This window comes from Lepidochelys olivacea (genome assembly GCF_965140295.1).
Source record: "Lepidochelys olivacea isolate rLepOli2 genome assembly, chromosome: 2".
Taxonomy (NCBI): Eukaryota; Metazoa; Chordata; order Testudines; family Cheloniidae; genus Lepidochelys; species Lepidochelys olivacea.
The window spans coordinates 75,352,918-75,369,972 of NC_140412.1; the positions used below are offsets into that span (position 1 = coordinate 75,352,918).

The 17,055-nt window shown below is 42.9% G+C and overlaps 1 protein-coding gene across 1 annotated transcript in view; it reads right to left on the minus strand.

Moving 5' to 3' along the window:
- MAPRE2 (microtubule associated protein RP/EB family member 2) overlaps nt 1-17,055 on the minus strand; it is a 159,889-nt gene that overhangs the window by 109,795 nt on the left and 33,039 nt on the right. Inside the window, exon 2 of the mRNA XM_084618779.1 lies at nt 13,067-13,128. The gene's annotated coding sequence lies outside the window, so the exon portion shown is untranslated. The remainder of the gene's footprint in view (nt 1-13,066; nt 13,129-17,055) is intronic.

Below are 17,055 nucleotides of genomic sequence, written 5' to 3' on the forward strand. Positions count from 1 at the left end.
GGCATCCTGAGGGAGCAAGTCTTTCAACTTTTGCATAGCCTCCTGCATATTAAAGTCATAGCGGCCCAGGAGAGCCTGCTGGTTTGGTATGAGAAGCTGTAGTTCTCCTGTGGAAATAGGCCTTCTGGCCAAACAGGTCTAACTTTTTTGATTCCTTTGCCTTAGGTGTTATGCCCGATTGTCCCTGGCGATCTCTCTAATTGGTGGCCACTATCACCAGGGATCTCAGGGGAGGATGAAAGAATATAAACTCGAAGCCTTTGGATGGTACGAAACACTTCCATTCTGTATGCTTTGCCATGGGAGGGAGGGAAGCAGGGGTCTGCCATAGTCCCTTAACTGGGTCCACGATAGCCTCATTGAGTGGTAGAGCCACGCTTGAGAGGCCCGCCACCAGCAGAATGTCCAGTAGATTGTGAGTCGCCTCATTGACCACCTCTGCCTGGATGCCTAGATTCGAGGCCACCTGCTTTGATAAGTCTTGGTAAGCCTTGTGGTCATCCCCAGATGAGGACATCCCCAGATGAGGCTGTGGTGGCAGTGGGTAAGAGGAAGAGGAGTCTAGGACTGGCTGAGGGGCCTCCACTCCTCCCTCCATATTGACCAGGATCTGCAGGGCCTCTTCTTGAGGCTAGTGCCACGCTTGGTACCAGAGTCTGGATCCGGGGGGGAGGGGGTGTCACACAGTGAGGTACCAGAGGTGCTCTGCTCTGAGGTCACCAAGTAGGAGCACCTCAAGAGACTGCCTTGACCTTGGGGGAACCAGAAAGGCCATTGCATAGGTGCCGGCCGCCATGGAACCAGCGGCCAAGCACTCGGTGGTACCCCTATGCTTGGGGGCACGATGGAGTAGGAGCAGCCAGGGAGTAATACAGGCAGCTGCGATGACGGGAAGAGTCAGATCCCACTTCTGACTCTGATGAAGACGAAGAGTCCCAGCATGGTGTCCAGGGTTGTGCAGACCCCCTTGGTGCCGGTGATCCGTGCTGCAGAGACGCCTGCAATGAGGCTCCCACAGGGGGTTTTCCCCTAGAGGGCAGTCGTGGTACCAGAGGATGGCTGGGGGAGTGTTCTTTGCCACTCAACGGTACAGTAGTGCCGAGTCCTGAGTGCCGCCAGGGACACATGAACCGAAAATAAAAGTAGGGTGACCAGACATCCCGATTTTATCGGGACATTCCTGATTTTAGGGGACTTATCCCACGTCCCGAACTTATATCAGTCAGGATGCCCTTTGTCCCGATATCGGGACAGTCCGGACCGCAGCCGCGGTGCTGCTCCTCACCGCTTCCTGGGGCAGCTCCCGGCGCCCGCCCGCCGGCAGGAGCGCTGCGTGCTGCAGGGGCGGGGCTTGCAGGTGTCAGGAGTGGGCAGAGAGCCCTCTGCCCCCCACCCCACGACCCTAGGAGCCAGAGGGACCTGCCTGCCGGATGTTTCCTGGGATGGGAGCTGCCCCAGGTAAGCACCACTGGGACACCCCACCTCATCCCCTGCCAGGTCCCTCAGGCTCTTAGGGTGGCAGGGCTCTGTGCGCTGCTGGTGCCTGCAAGCCCCGCTCTGCGTCTCCGGCAGCTCCCATTGGCGCTTTTCCCAGCCAATGGGAGCCACGGAGCTCGCGCTTGTGGCGGGTGCAGCACGTGGAGAGTCTGGAGACTCTCCTCGCTGCTCTCACCCTAGGAGCCAGAGACCTCCAGCAGGGCTGGTGAGTGCGGCCAGGGAAGGGGGCAGGATGTGATGGTGAGTATCTGGGAGGTGTGTGGGGGGTGCTGGGCTTTGAGGGTGTGGAGGGTGCTGGGCAGTGGGGGAGGTTTGTGTGTTTTGGGGTGCTGTTAGGGGTACTGGGAAGTGGGGGAGATCTGTGTGTGTCAGGGCACTGGGTGTCTGTATGGGGCATTGTATAGTTGTGGTGGGAGCGTTGTGGGGAAGGGCACTGGGAAGGAAGAAAGAAGGGAGGGGAAATCTGTGTGTATTGGGAAACTAGCAAGTGGGGGTGTTCTGTATGGGGGTGCTGGGCAGCTGTGGTGGGGCTGTGGGGGCGCTGGGCAGGGTGTGTGTTTGTACAGCACTGTGCATTTGTGGTGGAAGGGTTGTAGGAGAGCGCTGGGCATAATGGATCCAGCGGGCGCTGGGCAGGGGAGCTGTGCGGCGCAGCATGGGCCCACCCCCAACAGGAAGGGGCACGCTGGTAGCACAGGGCCAGGCGGACCAGCATGCCTCTGGCTCCGGTTAGGGCTGTGCACCCGTGTCTGTCTCTTCCCTTCCACTTGCCCAAAGTGTCCTGATATTTCACTCTTGCGATCTGGTCACCCTAAATGAAAGTAGGTCCTTGGCTGCTGCAAACACCTCCAGAGTAGATGGCACCATGAACTGACTGGCACACTGTCTGCCTGAGGACAGTGTCTCGGACGCCAGAGTCAGTGGGTCCTGCATAGATACTGGAGCCATCAGTACCAGCTGTTGCAGTGCCAGGGTGAAAGTGCGGCCCCATGCGGACATCACTTTATCCTGGTCCCCAGGCCTGTTTGACTTGTGCATTGGATCAACTCTTCTCCCAACTGTTTCTTATGCTTCTTGGGCACCAGGGATGGGGACCAGTGCCAAGACTTATGACCAGTGTGGGAAACACTCCTTGCAACAAAGCCCGTTGCCAACTGTGTCCACATATCTATTCTGGGGACACCATCATAGGACCTAACCACATCAGCCACACTATCAGAGGCTTGTTCACCTGCACATCTACCAATGTGATATATGCCATCATGTGCCAGCAATGCCCCTCTGCCATGTACATTGGCCAAACTGGACAGTCTCTACGTAAAAGAACAAATGGACACAAATCAGACATCAAGAATTATAACATTCAAAAACCAGTTGCAGAACATGTCAATCTCTTTGGTCACTCGATTACAGACCTAAAAGTTGCAATTTTTCAACAAAAAAACTTCAGAAACAGACTCCAAGGAGAGACTGCTGAATTGGACTTAATTTGCAACCTGGATACAATTAACTTAAGCTTGAATAGAGACTGGGAGTGGATGGGTCATTACACAAAATAAAACGATTTCCCCATGTTTATTCCCCCCCCCCCACTGTTCCTCAGAGGTTCTTGTCAACTGCTGGAAATGGCCCACCTTGATTATCACTACAAAAGGTTCCCCCATCCCTCCGCTCTCCTGCTGGTAATAGCTCACCTTAAGTAATCACTCTCCTTACAGTGTGTATGATAACACCCATTGTTTCATGTTCTCTATGTATATAAATCTCCCCACTGTATTTTCCACTGAATGCATCCGATGAAGTGAGCTGTAGCTCACGAAAGCTTATGCTCAAATAAATTGGTTAGTCTCTAAGGTGCCAGAAGTACTCCTTTTCTTTTTGCGAATACAGACTAACACGGCTGCTACTCTGAAACCACAACTATAACAGTGTATATACACTGGAAAAGATGACAAAACTTCTACTGGGAAGTTTTCCTGAAGCAAAGAGTAGTTCCAGCAACTGCCACAGGTGGTAAGAAGGAACAGGGGATGCAGGGTTGGCAGGGCCCTTTATACCAGTGCTATAAGGGCATGGCACCAGAGGGCGCTGGAGCTCACCCGATGGATACCACTAAGGCAGTGGTTCCCAAACTTTAACAACCTGTGAACCCCTTTCATTGAAATATCAAGTCTCACAAACCCCCTCCTAAAAATGAATATTTCCAGGCATTTTCTCCTTTACCTGAGTATAAATTATAAAAGCAGTGATCTTGGAAATATAAAATTTGTTTTTATGGCATGCTCATTACACACTATTATTTATTATTATTTATCATTACAGTATTTTTATTACATTATGAAAACAGCAACATTCTTCCAAGATCTCACTTTCGTAGCTTGTATCACTTTGAATAAGCCTGTTATAAGCCCAGGCTCCTATGTTTCATCAAGGAGTATCAGATGTGAAACAGCATGAAGGTATTTAAGAAGCCAATTCAAAAAGATCTTCCTACACAAGCATTCAGGTCTTGAGCAGCTTGGGCAAACAATGCATGTTACAACAAAACTTAAACTTGTTCTTCATAATAATTTTAAAAACAATACTAGCTGCCTATTAACTTTTAAAAACAGCAAAAAATATCCACCTCCCTTTCAATTTATTACAAGGAGTCTTGAAGTTTAAATCTCCTCAGTGTGATAGATATGCTTGTTTTAATTTGCTTAGCTCTTGGAAGCCCAGGAGCTCCAGGCTGCTGGCCCCGTGCTGCCTGGGATCCCTAGGGATAGCTCTGTCCACCATTAGGGAATTTTTCCCTGAGAACCCCTGCAACATTTCGTGGACGCCCAGGGGTTCACAAACCCCAGTTTGGGAACCACTGCACTAAGGGAAAGAATTTCAGCAACTGTGCGTGCGCCGTGCACACACGTACATTAGAATGATCATATGCAAGCACTTAAGAAGAATACAGTACTAGACTATTGGGAACCATGAAACACTGTTAATCTACTTGGTTGAATTACTTCACCATGCTGTATCTAGAGGGCAGATTTTATCATGGATTCTTTTACTGTTGGGTACTTTTTAAAAATGCATTTCAGGCTACTTATTGCTTACATCTAATCTGAACTGCATGTCTAGTTCTTTGATATCAGTTAATTTTAAAGTCTTATTTCCTACCTTGCTGCTTATAGTGTTTACCAATCTGTTATGGCTCCTAGTGCTAGCTGATTAATATTTTCACATCCTAGAGTACACAAGCACTTCCATTATACAAAGCCTTCCACCAGAGAACCTCAAAGCTAGTGAATTAAGCCTCAAAAATACCCTTTGGTTTCTAAAAAGATCTACAGGGTTCGCCCTTTGAAAGGTTAGAGAAGGCTGCAAAAACAGCACAGAAAGAAGACTACATAGCTTAGCACACTAAAGAATGGTCTGAGAGTTCTACCACTGACCAGTTAAGTCATGCAACCCGTGTCTTAGTTTTCCGAACATCTATATAAGATGAAAGTAGTACTTTCCTTTTTCATATGATTGATGAGGATTAATGTTTGAACAACACTAAGATGGTGAATAAATGCTAAGTGTTATTAATGAGAAAGTTTCAAATGAGCAGAAAACAGCATTATGCATGAAGAAATTCAGCACTGTAGGGAGACATGTTGGTTTTGTTACCACAGTGTGCTAAGACAATGAAAAGTTTTCAGAGGATGTCAAGAAATTTGCATCCAAACTGAAGGATATTTCCTTAAAGACATTTGAGGGTTATGAGTCATATTAAGCACACATGATTTCATGAATACCTTAATACAGCTTATTGGAAGTAAGTAGTCTATTTACTAAAACTGTACATTCTGCTCTGTGTTCTTGCTTATGTGTATTTGTACACTAACCTGCTACAGGTAACTATACTTAGCAGAGCTGCTGCTGTATGGTTTTCTGCAGCCCTGAGATTCAGATTTAGCAGAAGGTGCCCTTAAGAGGGCATCTAGAGGAAAAAATGGGTCAGGGTGGAGGCTGATGTCCTGAAAGGGATAAGTGACTCTCAGAAGCCAGTAGAAAAGAAAAAAAAGTCATGCTAAAGAATTGAGGGGAGTATGCACAAAGAAGAAGGAAGGATTTTTTTAGCAATACACAAATAAATATAAATGAACATAGAATTAAATGTAATTAAAATTTGACTAAATTAAAAATTGCAAAAGGCTACAGCAGGATGCAATTAACACTGCCACACATCCAGGAACAAGCATATATAGGTCAAGTGTGATGTCTGCTGAAGAACTATAGTTAAAAACAAATTTATATAGAGCAGAAGAAATCCAATATAAAGCTCATCTCTCTCCTCGTAAAGATAGAGCTCCATTAAAAATTTAAGTGCCTCCATTTTGAGTAGACAGGAGCATACCGAAAATACATACATCTTATTGGGAAGATGGAGAGCTGGATTTACTTCCTTTCATTAACCAATGACCCACCTGTCAAATACATGGTTTAGACTTAAGAAAGAAGGATTACATGTAACTTGTTCTTACGTTAAATACAAAATACACACACACATGCACACACACACTCTAAGGTCTTAGTTAAGAAATCAAGTCAGGAAATGTGAAAGTAAAGGTTGAATGCACAATCTTAACTCTGCTCCTTTGTTAGGGTTGCCAGGTGTCTGGTTTTCGACTGGAACGCCCAGTCCAAAAGGGACCCTGGTGGCTGTGGTCAGCAGTGCTGACCAGGCTGCTAAAAGTCCGGTCGGTGGCATAGCGGGGCTAAGACAAGCTCCCTGCCTGCCATGTCTCCGCACAGCTCCTGGAAGCAGCTGACATGTCCAGCTCCTGGTTGCAGGGGTCGCCATGGGGGCTCCGTGTGCTGCCCCCACCCTGAGCACCAGCTCCGCAGCTCCCATTGGCTGGGAGCCATGGCCCATGGGAGCTGCGGAGGCAGCATCTGTGAGCACAGGCAGCGCGCAGAGCCCTTTGGCCCCTCCACCTAGGAGCCGGACATGCCAGCCGCTTCCGGGAGTCGCCTGAGGTAAGCGCTGCCCAGCCAGAGCCCGCACCCCAAACTCCCTCCCACACCCCAATTCCCTGCCCCAGGTCAGAACCCTCTCCTGCACCCCGCATTCCCTCCCACATCCCACACTCCCTGCCCCAGTCTGGTGAAAGTGAGTGAGGGTGGGGGAGAGTGAGTGATGGAGGGAGCGGGGATGGAGTGAGCGGGGGGTGGGGTAGCGGTGTTCCGTTTTGTGCAATTAGAAAGTTGGCAACTCTATCCTTTGTACGTATGCATAATGATAGCCATCAATTAAGTGATAATCTTATTTTACATACAATATAATGCAGTGATGTTGTCTAGAGCCTTGCACATGTGTATCCCCACAGTGTCTGATTAGACAATTAAAGAGAATGAGCCAAATCTGAGCCTTATATAAATGGGTGGGACTCCAATGGAAGCCAATTTGCAATCTTAACTAGTAGGCACTATCAGGGTCCTGCTGTAATAAGTTTATAGGGGGCAAAATTATGTTTTCTGGGTGGTTTAGAAATCAAATTATAGCCATGCCACTTAAGCTTATATAATCTTTTGGAGGGAGATTTTCAAAGTCAAGGAGTACTTAGGTACACTGTTACTATTGAAACACAAAAGGCACTTTGAATATCTACTCCTTTATCTTTGCTTTATACCATCTTCTATTGTAATAAAAATTGTAGCCCACATGATAGTGGCTTAGTCACACTATTAGTTATGACAGAACAACTCTATGTAGGCTGAGCAGGTCATTATTATACACAGCATCTAACTTTTTATACAAGACAACAACATTTAGAGTAAACATTAGGTGAGAAATTTTTCACATCCACCTGACCCCTGTGATCCCAACACTTGAGATTTTATTGTGAGTCTCATAACATTGGTGATTTTCCTCAAGCCCCCAGCTCTTGGAATGATGTAATTACATGAGAATCTAACCTTTCATTTAATAAAAACAAGCTGCTAGCCCTCCTGCTTGCAGAGAACAGTGTGGACACAAGCGATTCCGAAAGTCAAATAAAAAGATCCCAAAATGCATTTCACAGAATATCAGGGTTGGAAGGGACCTCAGGAGATCATCGAGTCCTTATATTATTTCAATTTTTAAGTCAGTCACTCTCATGGTGTGGGGGGCCTGAATCACGATTTCTGAATGTGTGGGACTGGCAACACGGATGTGCTTAATATTCAGTTGCCTGATGCAATTAAATACTGTTCCCTCAGCATTCATGCTATTCCCTAGGCATTCTCCATTCTTAGTATAGGCTTCAGTTACAGTGCGGTAATGTTATCTACTTGCAAGGCAAAACTGGAAATGTGAGGGGCATGTTGTCTGTGTGTATAGATAGATAATCTATCTTCCTACTGTATTTTCCACTGCATGCATCTGATGAAGTGGGTTTTAGCCCACGAAAGCTTATGCTCAAATAAATTTGTTAGTCTTAGGTGCCACAAGTACTCCTCGTTCTTTTTACTGTACTTTAGAAGACCCTCCATCTGATGCTCCCACTACATTTCTTAAAGAATTCATGTAAGAAAGATTATGACTAAAGCAGACTGTCAAACATTCTGTGGAGAGGATTGAACTCCATTTCTAATTATGGCCCTGTGGCAGGAACACACATATAGGACTATGTGCTTCCTTCATTCCACACCTGATCTCCCACAGATGTCAATGAGAAATTTGCACAAAGGGAGGAACAGAAGATAACCCTTATACAGCAGCTAAATTCTTAGTTACATGTTCAGGTCTTTGTCACGCTCATCAACATCACTTAGGGGGAAAATATGCTGACGTTTAGAACCACTGCTATTTCAGCCCTTTGTTTCTCTTCCTTCCCCATGTTTCTTTCATTTCTCTTCCTATTCCCTGTGTCCTTTCTTTCTTCCCTCTGCATATCCTTCCCTGCAGCAGCTCCCAGTAATTACCCACCACTTTACTCCCACCCCTTTCCATCTGCTAACATGATCAACAATTAAATAGTTGATGATATTTAAGTATCACCAGTATGCTTTTTACACTTTAGTACAGTATTGGGCAACCTGCAGCCCATCAGGGTAATCCGCTGGCAGGTCATGAGACAGTTTGATTACATTGACCATCAACAGGCATGGCTGCCTGCAGCTCCCGGTGGCCATGATTCGCCGTTCCTGGCCAATGGAAGCAGCGCGGGCCACAGGGACGTGCTGGCTGCCGCTTCCCCCGGCTCTCATAGGCTGGGAATGGTGAACTGCAGCCACTGGGAGCTGCAGGCAGCCGTGCTTGCAGACAGTCAGTGTAAAACTGTCTTGCAGGCCCACCAGTAGATTACCCTGGCAGGCCATGTGTGGAGGCTCGTGGGCCGCAGGTTGCCCACCACTGCTCTAGTAAGATTAATGGGGTTAGTTTGGGGAAAATAATACCCCTGTCTTGTTTCAGGCTGCCTGCAGACTGAGGAAGACAACATTGCATTGGATTATACTCTGCTCACATTTGGAAGGTTCTCTTTACAGCCCTAAGAGGTAGAAACTTTTTCTAAAATGAAAATTTGTTTCTGCAAAATCTGAGTGTGTCATATTGAGTCAAATATTTCCAGTGAGCCAGCTCTGGCAAGCAGGTTGGGTTTCTTAAACTGCTGAATCACAGAAGCAGAGCAATCTAGGATTTCTCTACTCAGACTGCAAGAGTGCTTAGTCATTGCTTGAATTATCTTTAATACACTAATAAATTGTTGAAATGGACAAAATGCAATACACTATACATAAACTAGAATCTGGCATCCATTTACCAAAAGCCCATAAAATGATATAATCCTAACTTTATTTTCCATTTATTTTATGCATATTTTTGAATAGCAACTAAGTAACAAAATTCAGTAAGCTGAAATGGGTCTTATTACTATGAGGTTAAGTTGCTCTATTGTAAAAAGCCTGCCTTTTAAGTATTGTAAACAAAAATATAGCAATGATATTACAATAATATATTTTGCTCATGTTGTTAGAAAATTATGTGCTGATTTTATTTAATGCAAAGTAACAAAAACCCATATATTTAATAGTTATGAGTTATAGTTAACATTGATAGCTTGGCCATTGGAATGGACTGTCATTAACTTTGAACAAAACCTTACATATGTTGCATTTTTTTAAAAAAATACTGTGGTGTTTTTTTTAAATGAGTCAGTTGCATTGATGAACTCCTGTGGGATAATTCCTGGTAGTAGGACAGTGGGGGGAAAAAAAAGTCACCCTATGGTTCAGAACATTTTCAGACAAAACCATAAAAGGATATTTAGTTTGTTCAATTACTAAGTAAGGCAAGGAAAGGATACTGGTTAGCATGAAGCCATAAACAAACATTCCATTCAAGTTAACTTTGACCTTCAGGTTCAAAATTTAGATCCAAACTACAGCTCTCTTCTCATGTTAAATCAAAATTGACCATAAAACAATTGTGTCTTCATGCAGTTGTGACTGTCATAGGATGTTACCCTACACTGACTTTTGGAAGACCCAGTCACTTTCCACAGGATGGAAATGCTGTGAAAGCAATGCATTCAGCCAAAGGATTAAAGTGACTTGTTTTAGTGACCCCCTCTGGCTAATAATGAAGATGCAAAAGAAGTAGAGGAACTTTTTCCCCCGCCTGGAAGGAAAGACAGTGTTCCTTTACTCTTCCTGCTTTCAAGTCACTAAGCATATCTTTTCTACATGCAAGAAGCAGAGCAAATAATGAAAGCCTCTTATCAAGTAGATTTAGAAAGTTTTAGCTTTAGTGAAGCAAAGAAAACCTGCCAGGATATTGAAGTTGTTTTATTGTGTTCCTTTCCTGAACAAATTCTGTTTTCTAATCCACACTGGATTAGATGCTTTTGGCTGCTTGTACTGCTAGCCAGAAAATACTGAATAACTGCAAGTAAACATGGACTCTAAAGCACCATAGAAACAGCAATGTTTTTTGTTGTTAGGATGCATTCTAAATCTGTTCTTTTAAAATTCCTTGCTTAATGCATTGTATTTTTAACTGCCAATGAAAACTTTCTACATATCCTGGGGGAGTATTCTAAATGAAAGTTGTAAAACTGCCTGGATAGTTGAACTTCCTTCCCTATATGGCTATCCCTACAACTTTAACAATTAAACAAAAACCCACAAACCACCACTGAGTTGTCAAAGAAAGCATGAAAGTGCATCAAAATTCCATTGCATATTGATATGTGAAACCTGGATTTGGTCAATGTTCGGCTATAGTGCAGCTTTCTTTATAGCAGTATGATAAACCTCTGGTATTAAAAAGCTGGCAGCTGGGACTTTATTTTGATATTCAGTGTTCTACAAAGTTCCACGGATTTTGGGAGGAAAGACTACAGAGTAGGCAGCAGACCAGAGGGAATACTCTGGAAAGCTGCCTGTTGGTCTGAGGGTGGGACTATTCACTCCAGGAAATCTGTATGTCCAAGATAAGTTTTATTAGGCAATGTGTAGTCACAAGCAGACTTTTGTAAAGTAGACTATATATCTCTGTTGCCTCTACACTAGTAGTTTTCTTCAGATTGCCTACTGTTTCACAGCCACCTATGGGAATGCTAGTATAATCGGATTGATTGCAGCTGAGAGTGTTTTAACAGTATCATCCAGACATGTTTTGAGCAGGGTTAGAAAATACATGATTAAAAGGACATGGCCACTCTACGTTAGGCACTTCCACTGGTGCAATCCTACCACTGTTAAAAACAAGGTGCAAGTGGAGGAAATCCATTAGAATTCCTACAGCTTTGAGTTTCTCAGCTTCTTCATGGGACCCAGATCCTTTGTTTCATCTTTGACTCATTCCAGGCCTCTTTCAGCTTCTCTTGTGCTATAGCAATTATCCACTGTTCTTAATATGAAAACTCCCAGCTTAAATATACTGCATATATCTTCTGGTTCCTCAAATTCTTTCAGCTCTCATCACTTCATTCTCAAAGCTTCTAAAGTCTGCAGTTATCCCCTTATAGCTCTCCCCATCACGGTTTCAGTCTTCTCTTTTAACTGCTCCCTCTCCCCAGACCCCCATTAAGCAAGGTTCAGCTCCAATTCTTCATCTCCTAGGAACTGTTCTAACCTAAACCTCTCAACAGATCCCAATTCTCTGCAAACATTCAGGTCTCCCCTCCTGTTGATTTGAGCTAAAAACCCACCAACTGTGCATTTGTAGCACCTTTTTACAAATATGTCTGAGCAGTTTCAAGATATTCAAAACCCTTAATCAACAGTTGAACCATCTCCCTAGTTCCCTTGTGAAAAAAGCCTTAACATTGATTAGAGAGTACAGGAAAAATATGGCTCATCTTTGCTAAAATATACAACATAAATAAAATATTCTAGCAAATGAGACATGCCTTATGCCCCCATCAAAGTCAGACTTTATAAATGGTAACATTGACAGACTTTCAAGCATTGGCAGGTGGGTTCTAAACTAAAAGTTTCTGAGCAGGGATATGTCATTTTATTTTTATGTTAAGTGCACAACTACATAAAATATAATGTGTTATAAGATATGCCATACAGTGAACTGTACTCTGTACCTTACCAAGAGAGACTGCATGGTTGCATATACTTTTGACAGCAGCACACCGCATGCTAGAAGGTGTTTTTATTTAAAAAAAAAAAAAGACTATAATATTGTATTCTAGTCTTCCTTTTGGAGAAAGTTTAGAATTCAGGCTGTGTAACAAGACAGACACTTGGCAACCATGATACAAAAAGACAGTTAATATGTGACAATGTTTCTTTTATCAACCACAGTTCAAGTGATCATTTTAAAGACTTTCAAAACATTGCCATCTTGTGGACCTACCTCTAATTGTATCATTGTTCTCTGCTGTTCCTACAGGTGAGCCAAATTATGACTGTGCAAATTGCAACATGACAAATTGCAGGCTGGATAGATTAACCTAGTGTCCAATACACAACTAACTGAAAATTTACAAAGAGATGTTCCTTATCAGATATGTATTATTAACCATGTACAGTAACATTTGGTCTAGCTCTTTTTTCCCCCAGTTAAAATTGGAAAAGCTGTATTATTTCACTGGTAGAGCTGCTAACTCAATGAAGTAAAATGAGCATTGAAGAGAGAGCATAAGAAAGTTTTCCACCAGAGTTCCTGAAGCAGGAGAGAAGGACAAGAGACAAGAGAGAGAGACGGAAAGATAGGGAGAGAAAGAGATTCCTCTCCCACCTTTGGCTTCCCTCTTTATTGATTGCCCCCTCCCCCCCCGCCCTTTATTCACATTTGCAATATTTTTTCTGGAAGCAGTTGTCATTGGTGCTGCTAGCTGTGAATTTATTACAGTTAATTTGTATTGCATGGATACTACCATTTACAAAGGCAACTTATTCTGACTTGTACCTATTTATTTTTGTATGCTAGGTCTTGCTGCAAAGGAAACTCAGTATCTACTGTACACTGAATGTCACCCAACTGTTGACTTGCTCTTTAAAAATATAAACAAAATCAAAGCAATACCTCATTACTTTTAATGTCAGTCAGAACATACTGTACATTTTATCACGCTACAGAGAGAAATAAAACACTTACTTTGAGCATCCAAGCACTTTCCCTGGTTGCCGGAATGAAGTATTCCTTACAGAAATTTGGTACTAGAAGGAAAACATGACAACAATTAGCTCAGCAAGGAAATAGGAAAAAATAATGAATGGTCTTTGTCTATATGGGATATGCAGCGATGCAACCACCATGTCTGTTCTAAAAACGAAACAAGAGGAGAAACCCTTCCTCACAATACCCTAATTCAGCTGAGTTCACACAATAGCACAGTGTCTGATATAACTGCACAACAGTCACATGTGCCTCCTAGATGGTAGGAAATCTGTTAGGTCTCTTGCACCACCACATTCAGAGTTTATTCATAATCGCAGGTCATATTTCTGCCCCTTAATTTTGCCAGTCTTTTCTGAGCAAGAACATAATCACAGCAAATTTATGAGCATTCCACCAAACTGATCTTCCTGGCTATGACCCACTTGAAAAAAAACAAAAAACTATATACAGTACCTCGTGGGTCTATATTCCCTACATTTCACTACATTGCTGTGTTCCACAGCTGTCCATTAGGGGGCTGAGAGGAGAGGTTATGCAGAATGCTGTTAACTAAAGCTGGGTGAATAATGGACTTTTTGGTTCAGTAGCATTCCAAAAAAACAAAAATGAAAAAAAAATGTTTAACTTTGTGTTGAACCAAAACCAACGTTTTCCAATTTTTTTCAGCCAATTGAAGACTCAGAAAACACAGAGGGGCCAAACAGAATACTTTGTTCGACCAAAGTCAAAATTGTGTTTCAATTTTGGGCATTTTAACAAAAGTAAAGGACCACAAGGGCTTGTCTATATGACCAGTTAGTGCATGGAAGCTGGGGTGTAAGTTTACCTCACACTAACCTGCTGCGCACTAACTGTCCATATGGCCATGCACTATAAGATCACTAGTGTGCTTTGATCTATTCCCATTTCAAAGCAGGGTAGATCAAAATGCACTAGGGAACTTTTAGTGTGGACTGTTTGTATGCATCAGGCTAATGTGAGGTAAACTTACACCCCTGCTTGCCATGCACTAACCATTCATATAGACAAGACCTGTGTTCATAAAACAGAAGGGACAGGGAAGGGAAGGTGCCTCTCTCTTCTGTTGAAGCAATTCCATGTTGCATCAATAGTTAGTCACTGGAGCAGGGACTTAAACTTGGGTCTCCCAGAGGAGTGCCCTACCACTAGGCTACAGAGTCACTTCTCACTCTTTCCTGGCCCAATGACTATTCGTTGTCATCATGAATGACTACGAATGGCAAAGAATTCCTGAATAATTTCAAGTCAACCAAAACTGCATTTTTCAGAAAATAAGCTATTTTTCAAAAAAAAAAAATAAAAAATATCCCCTAGCTCTACTGTTGATGCAATCTGAATCAGGTGGCATCTTTTACACTTGGGCATGTATTTAAGAATTTAATGACTCAGGGATAGGTATTTTCTTTTGAGTTTCAATCCCTGTGTTCTGCTTCTGTGCCTCAGTGGACTGGACGCTTCCCATCCTATTAAGCAGATTTTTTTTTCTTCAAGCACTGGGAATTTAATTCCACATGATGCAATCCTTACAACAAATTATAACGTGAAAGACAGGACCTATGCATGCTAGAAAGTTTCCTCTCCTGGCTTTGAATGTCTTCACCACTTTTTGCAAAAAGAAAACAGGATATAAAAACAATTTTTAGCAATTGGAAGGGAATTTTAAAGGGGCCAAAAGTGTCTGACAGTCACTGTTTGCACAATGAATGAATGACTACCCCAGCCACAACAGGTTGCATAAATGGATAAATTCAGGGTATGTCTCACTGCAACAAAAAGATGTGATTGTGGCATGTGTAGAAATACCTAAACTAGTTGTGATCTACAGTAGAACCTCAGAGTTACAAACACCAGAGTTACGAACTGACCAGTCAGCTACGCACGTCATTTGGAACCAGAAGTATACAATCAGCAACAGTAGAATCAAAAATACAAATACAGTACTGTGTTAAATGGAAACTACTAAAAATATAAAGGGAAATTAAAAAAAAAAGATTTGACAAGGCCAGGAAACTGTTTCTATGCTTGTTTCATTTAAATTAAGATGGTTAAAAGCAGCATTTTTGTTCTGCATCGTAAAGTTTCAAAGCTGTATTAAGTTACTGTTCAACTGTAAACTTTTGAAAGAACAGCCATAACGTTTTGTTCAGAGTTACAAGCATTTCAGAGTTCTGAATAACCTCCATTCCCGAGGTGATCGCAACTCTGAGGTTCTACTGTAATTAGCTAGCTCAAGTAACACTAGCAGTGAAGCTGCAGCAGTACGTGCAGCTGCATTGGCTACACCGGCTTGCCAAGGTACCCTGGTTACATCCTTGAGCAGCCATCACGTGTCCTGACGTGCTTTCGCTGCTATTGTTACTGAAGGTGGCTTTGATGAAAGCTAGCCTGAGTATATCTATATGCGCTGCAATCATACTTTTGACAGCAGTGTGGACATACCCTCAGCCATAGCCATAAAGTGTGAACTAGCAAACAAACATACTGCTGTATGGGATCATTCTGCTGGCTACAAGATAAACTGGTGAAGAGTCATTGGACTATCTCAAAAGTACAGCTATAATGGGAGCAGAGTTCTACACAGGTAGAATAGCACCAGCAATTGTAGGATGGAGCCGAATTCAGTGTTCCCTTCAATTCCAAAAAACCCAAAGGTATCCTTGTTGATTCAGATCAATTCACAGGAGAGACACTGACAGAGTACACATCTGAAAATTCCAACAAGCATGTGGCAGATTTTTCATGCCTCTTTATGCCTTAGTAATTTAAAACACATTTTTGATCCGAATCTTTTGATTCTCTTCCCGTGCCTTAATTTCACGTTGCACATTGACATGAATAAAGGCTACAGGCTGCTAAAAGTTTTCCTCCCCTTGTTCACAAAGCCACCAATAAATCTTCTGAGTGATCAAAAAGAAAAGTGTTACACTATTAAATACAGTCTTGTCCTGCTGAATGACTTAACAGGCACAGAAGGAGGACAAACATGCACTGTTCCTCACAAGTGGCTAGGATATGCTCACAGCCCTTACCTCTAAGAGGCATCAGATTTCATCCCCACAGAGCAGCCAGCCAGCTCTACCCCTTGGAATATAATTCCCTTTTGCTGAGCTCCTCCAAGATGGAGATGCATATAGAGATAATACATGGATCCAAGACCTTGGGAACTATGAATGAAGATCACTTCTGCGCTCTCATGAAGGCCTAATTCCCTTCCAATGCTTTATAAGCTTCCTACCTCTTTCTGTAAAGGCTTTATGACACCATAACTATCTTCCAGCTGGGAGGGTGCCATAGATCTGGCTTCAGAGTCAGTTAATATAATTTCTGTTACTATTAGTATGACAAGTACTGCCAGTCAGTACACTAAGTATCTATGTAAATAGTAGGTCTAACAGTAGTAATTGAGTAGATGAGATTTACAAAGTGTGTCCATTTTGCATTATTGTTCATATATAATTTGATAGCACAGGCTACCACACTTTGTGGAACTGTTATTTCTTCCAGCGGTTTCTTCCCTTTGCCACTTTAGTAGGCAATGCTACTTTTTGATCATGAGAACAAGTCTCTCCTCTCTTTTTGTTTGGTAGAGAGAAGTAGAAAATGTCTGCATTTCAGTTGCTCCTGTCACACTGATTAAAGTCTTTCCTACTTGCATTTTCAATGTGTCTGATATCTGCTGGCTTCTACATCTTGTGTGCAATCACTGAAGGAGTATGTTAAGCATCTGTCTGTAATAGTTGGCTAGTCTGGTGCTCCTGCATGTTTTGATCTGTTTTTACCAGTCGGCTGTCTGTTTTTAGAGTTAGGTGTAGTAATATGAGTATGAATGAAGTTGATCAGATTTCTGGGTCATGCATTAGTGCTGCTCACCAACTTTACATATTACTTCAGAACCCAAGCCCATGTCATCGCACCATGCTGGTGTTCCATGCATGGAACAACGA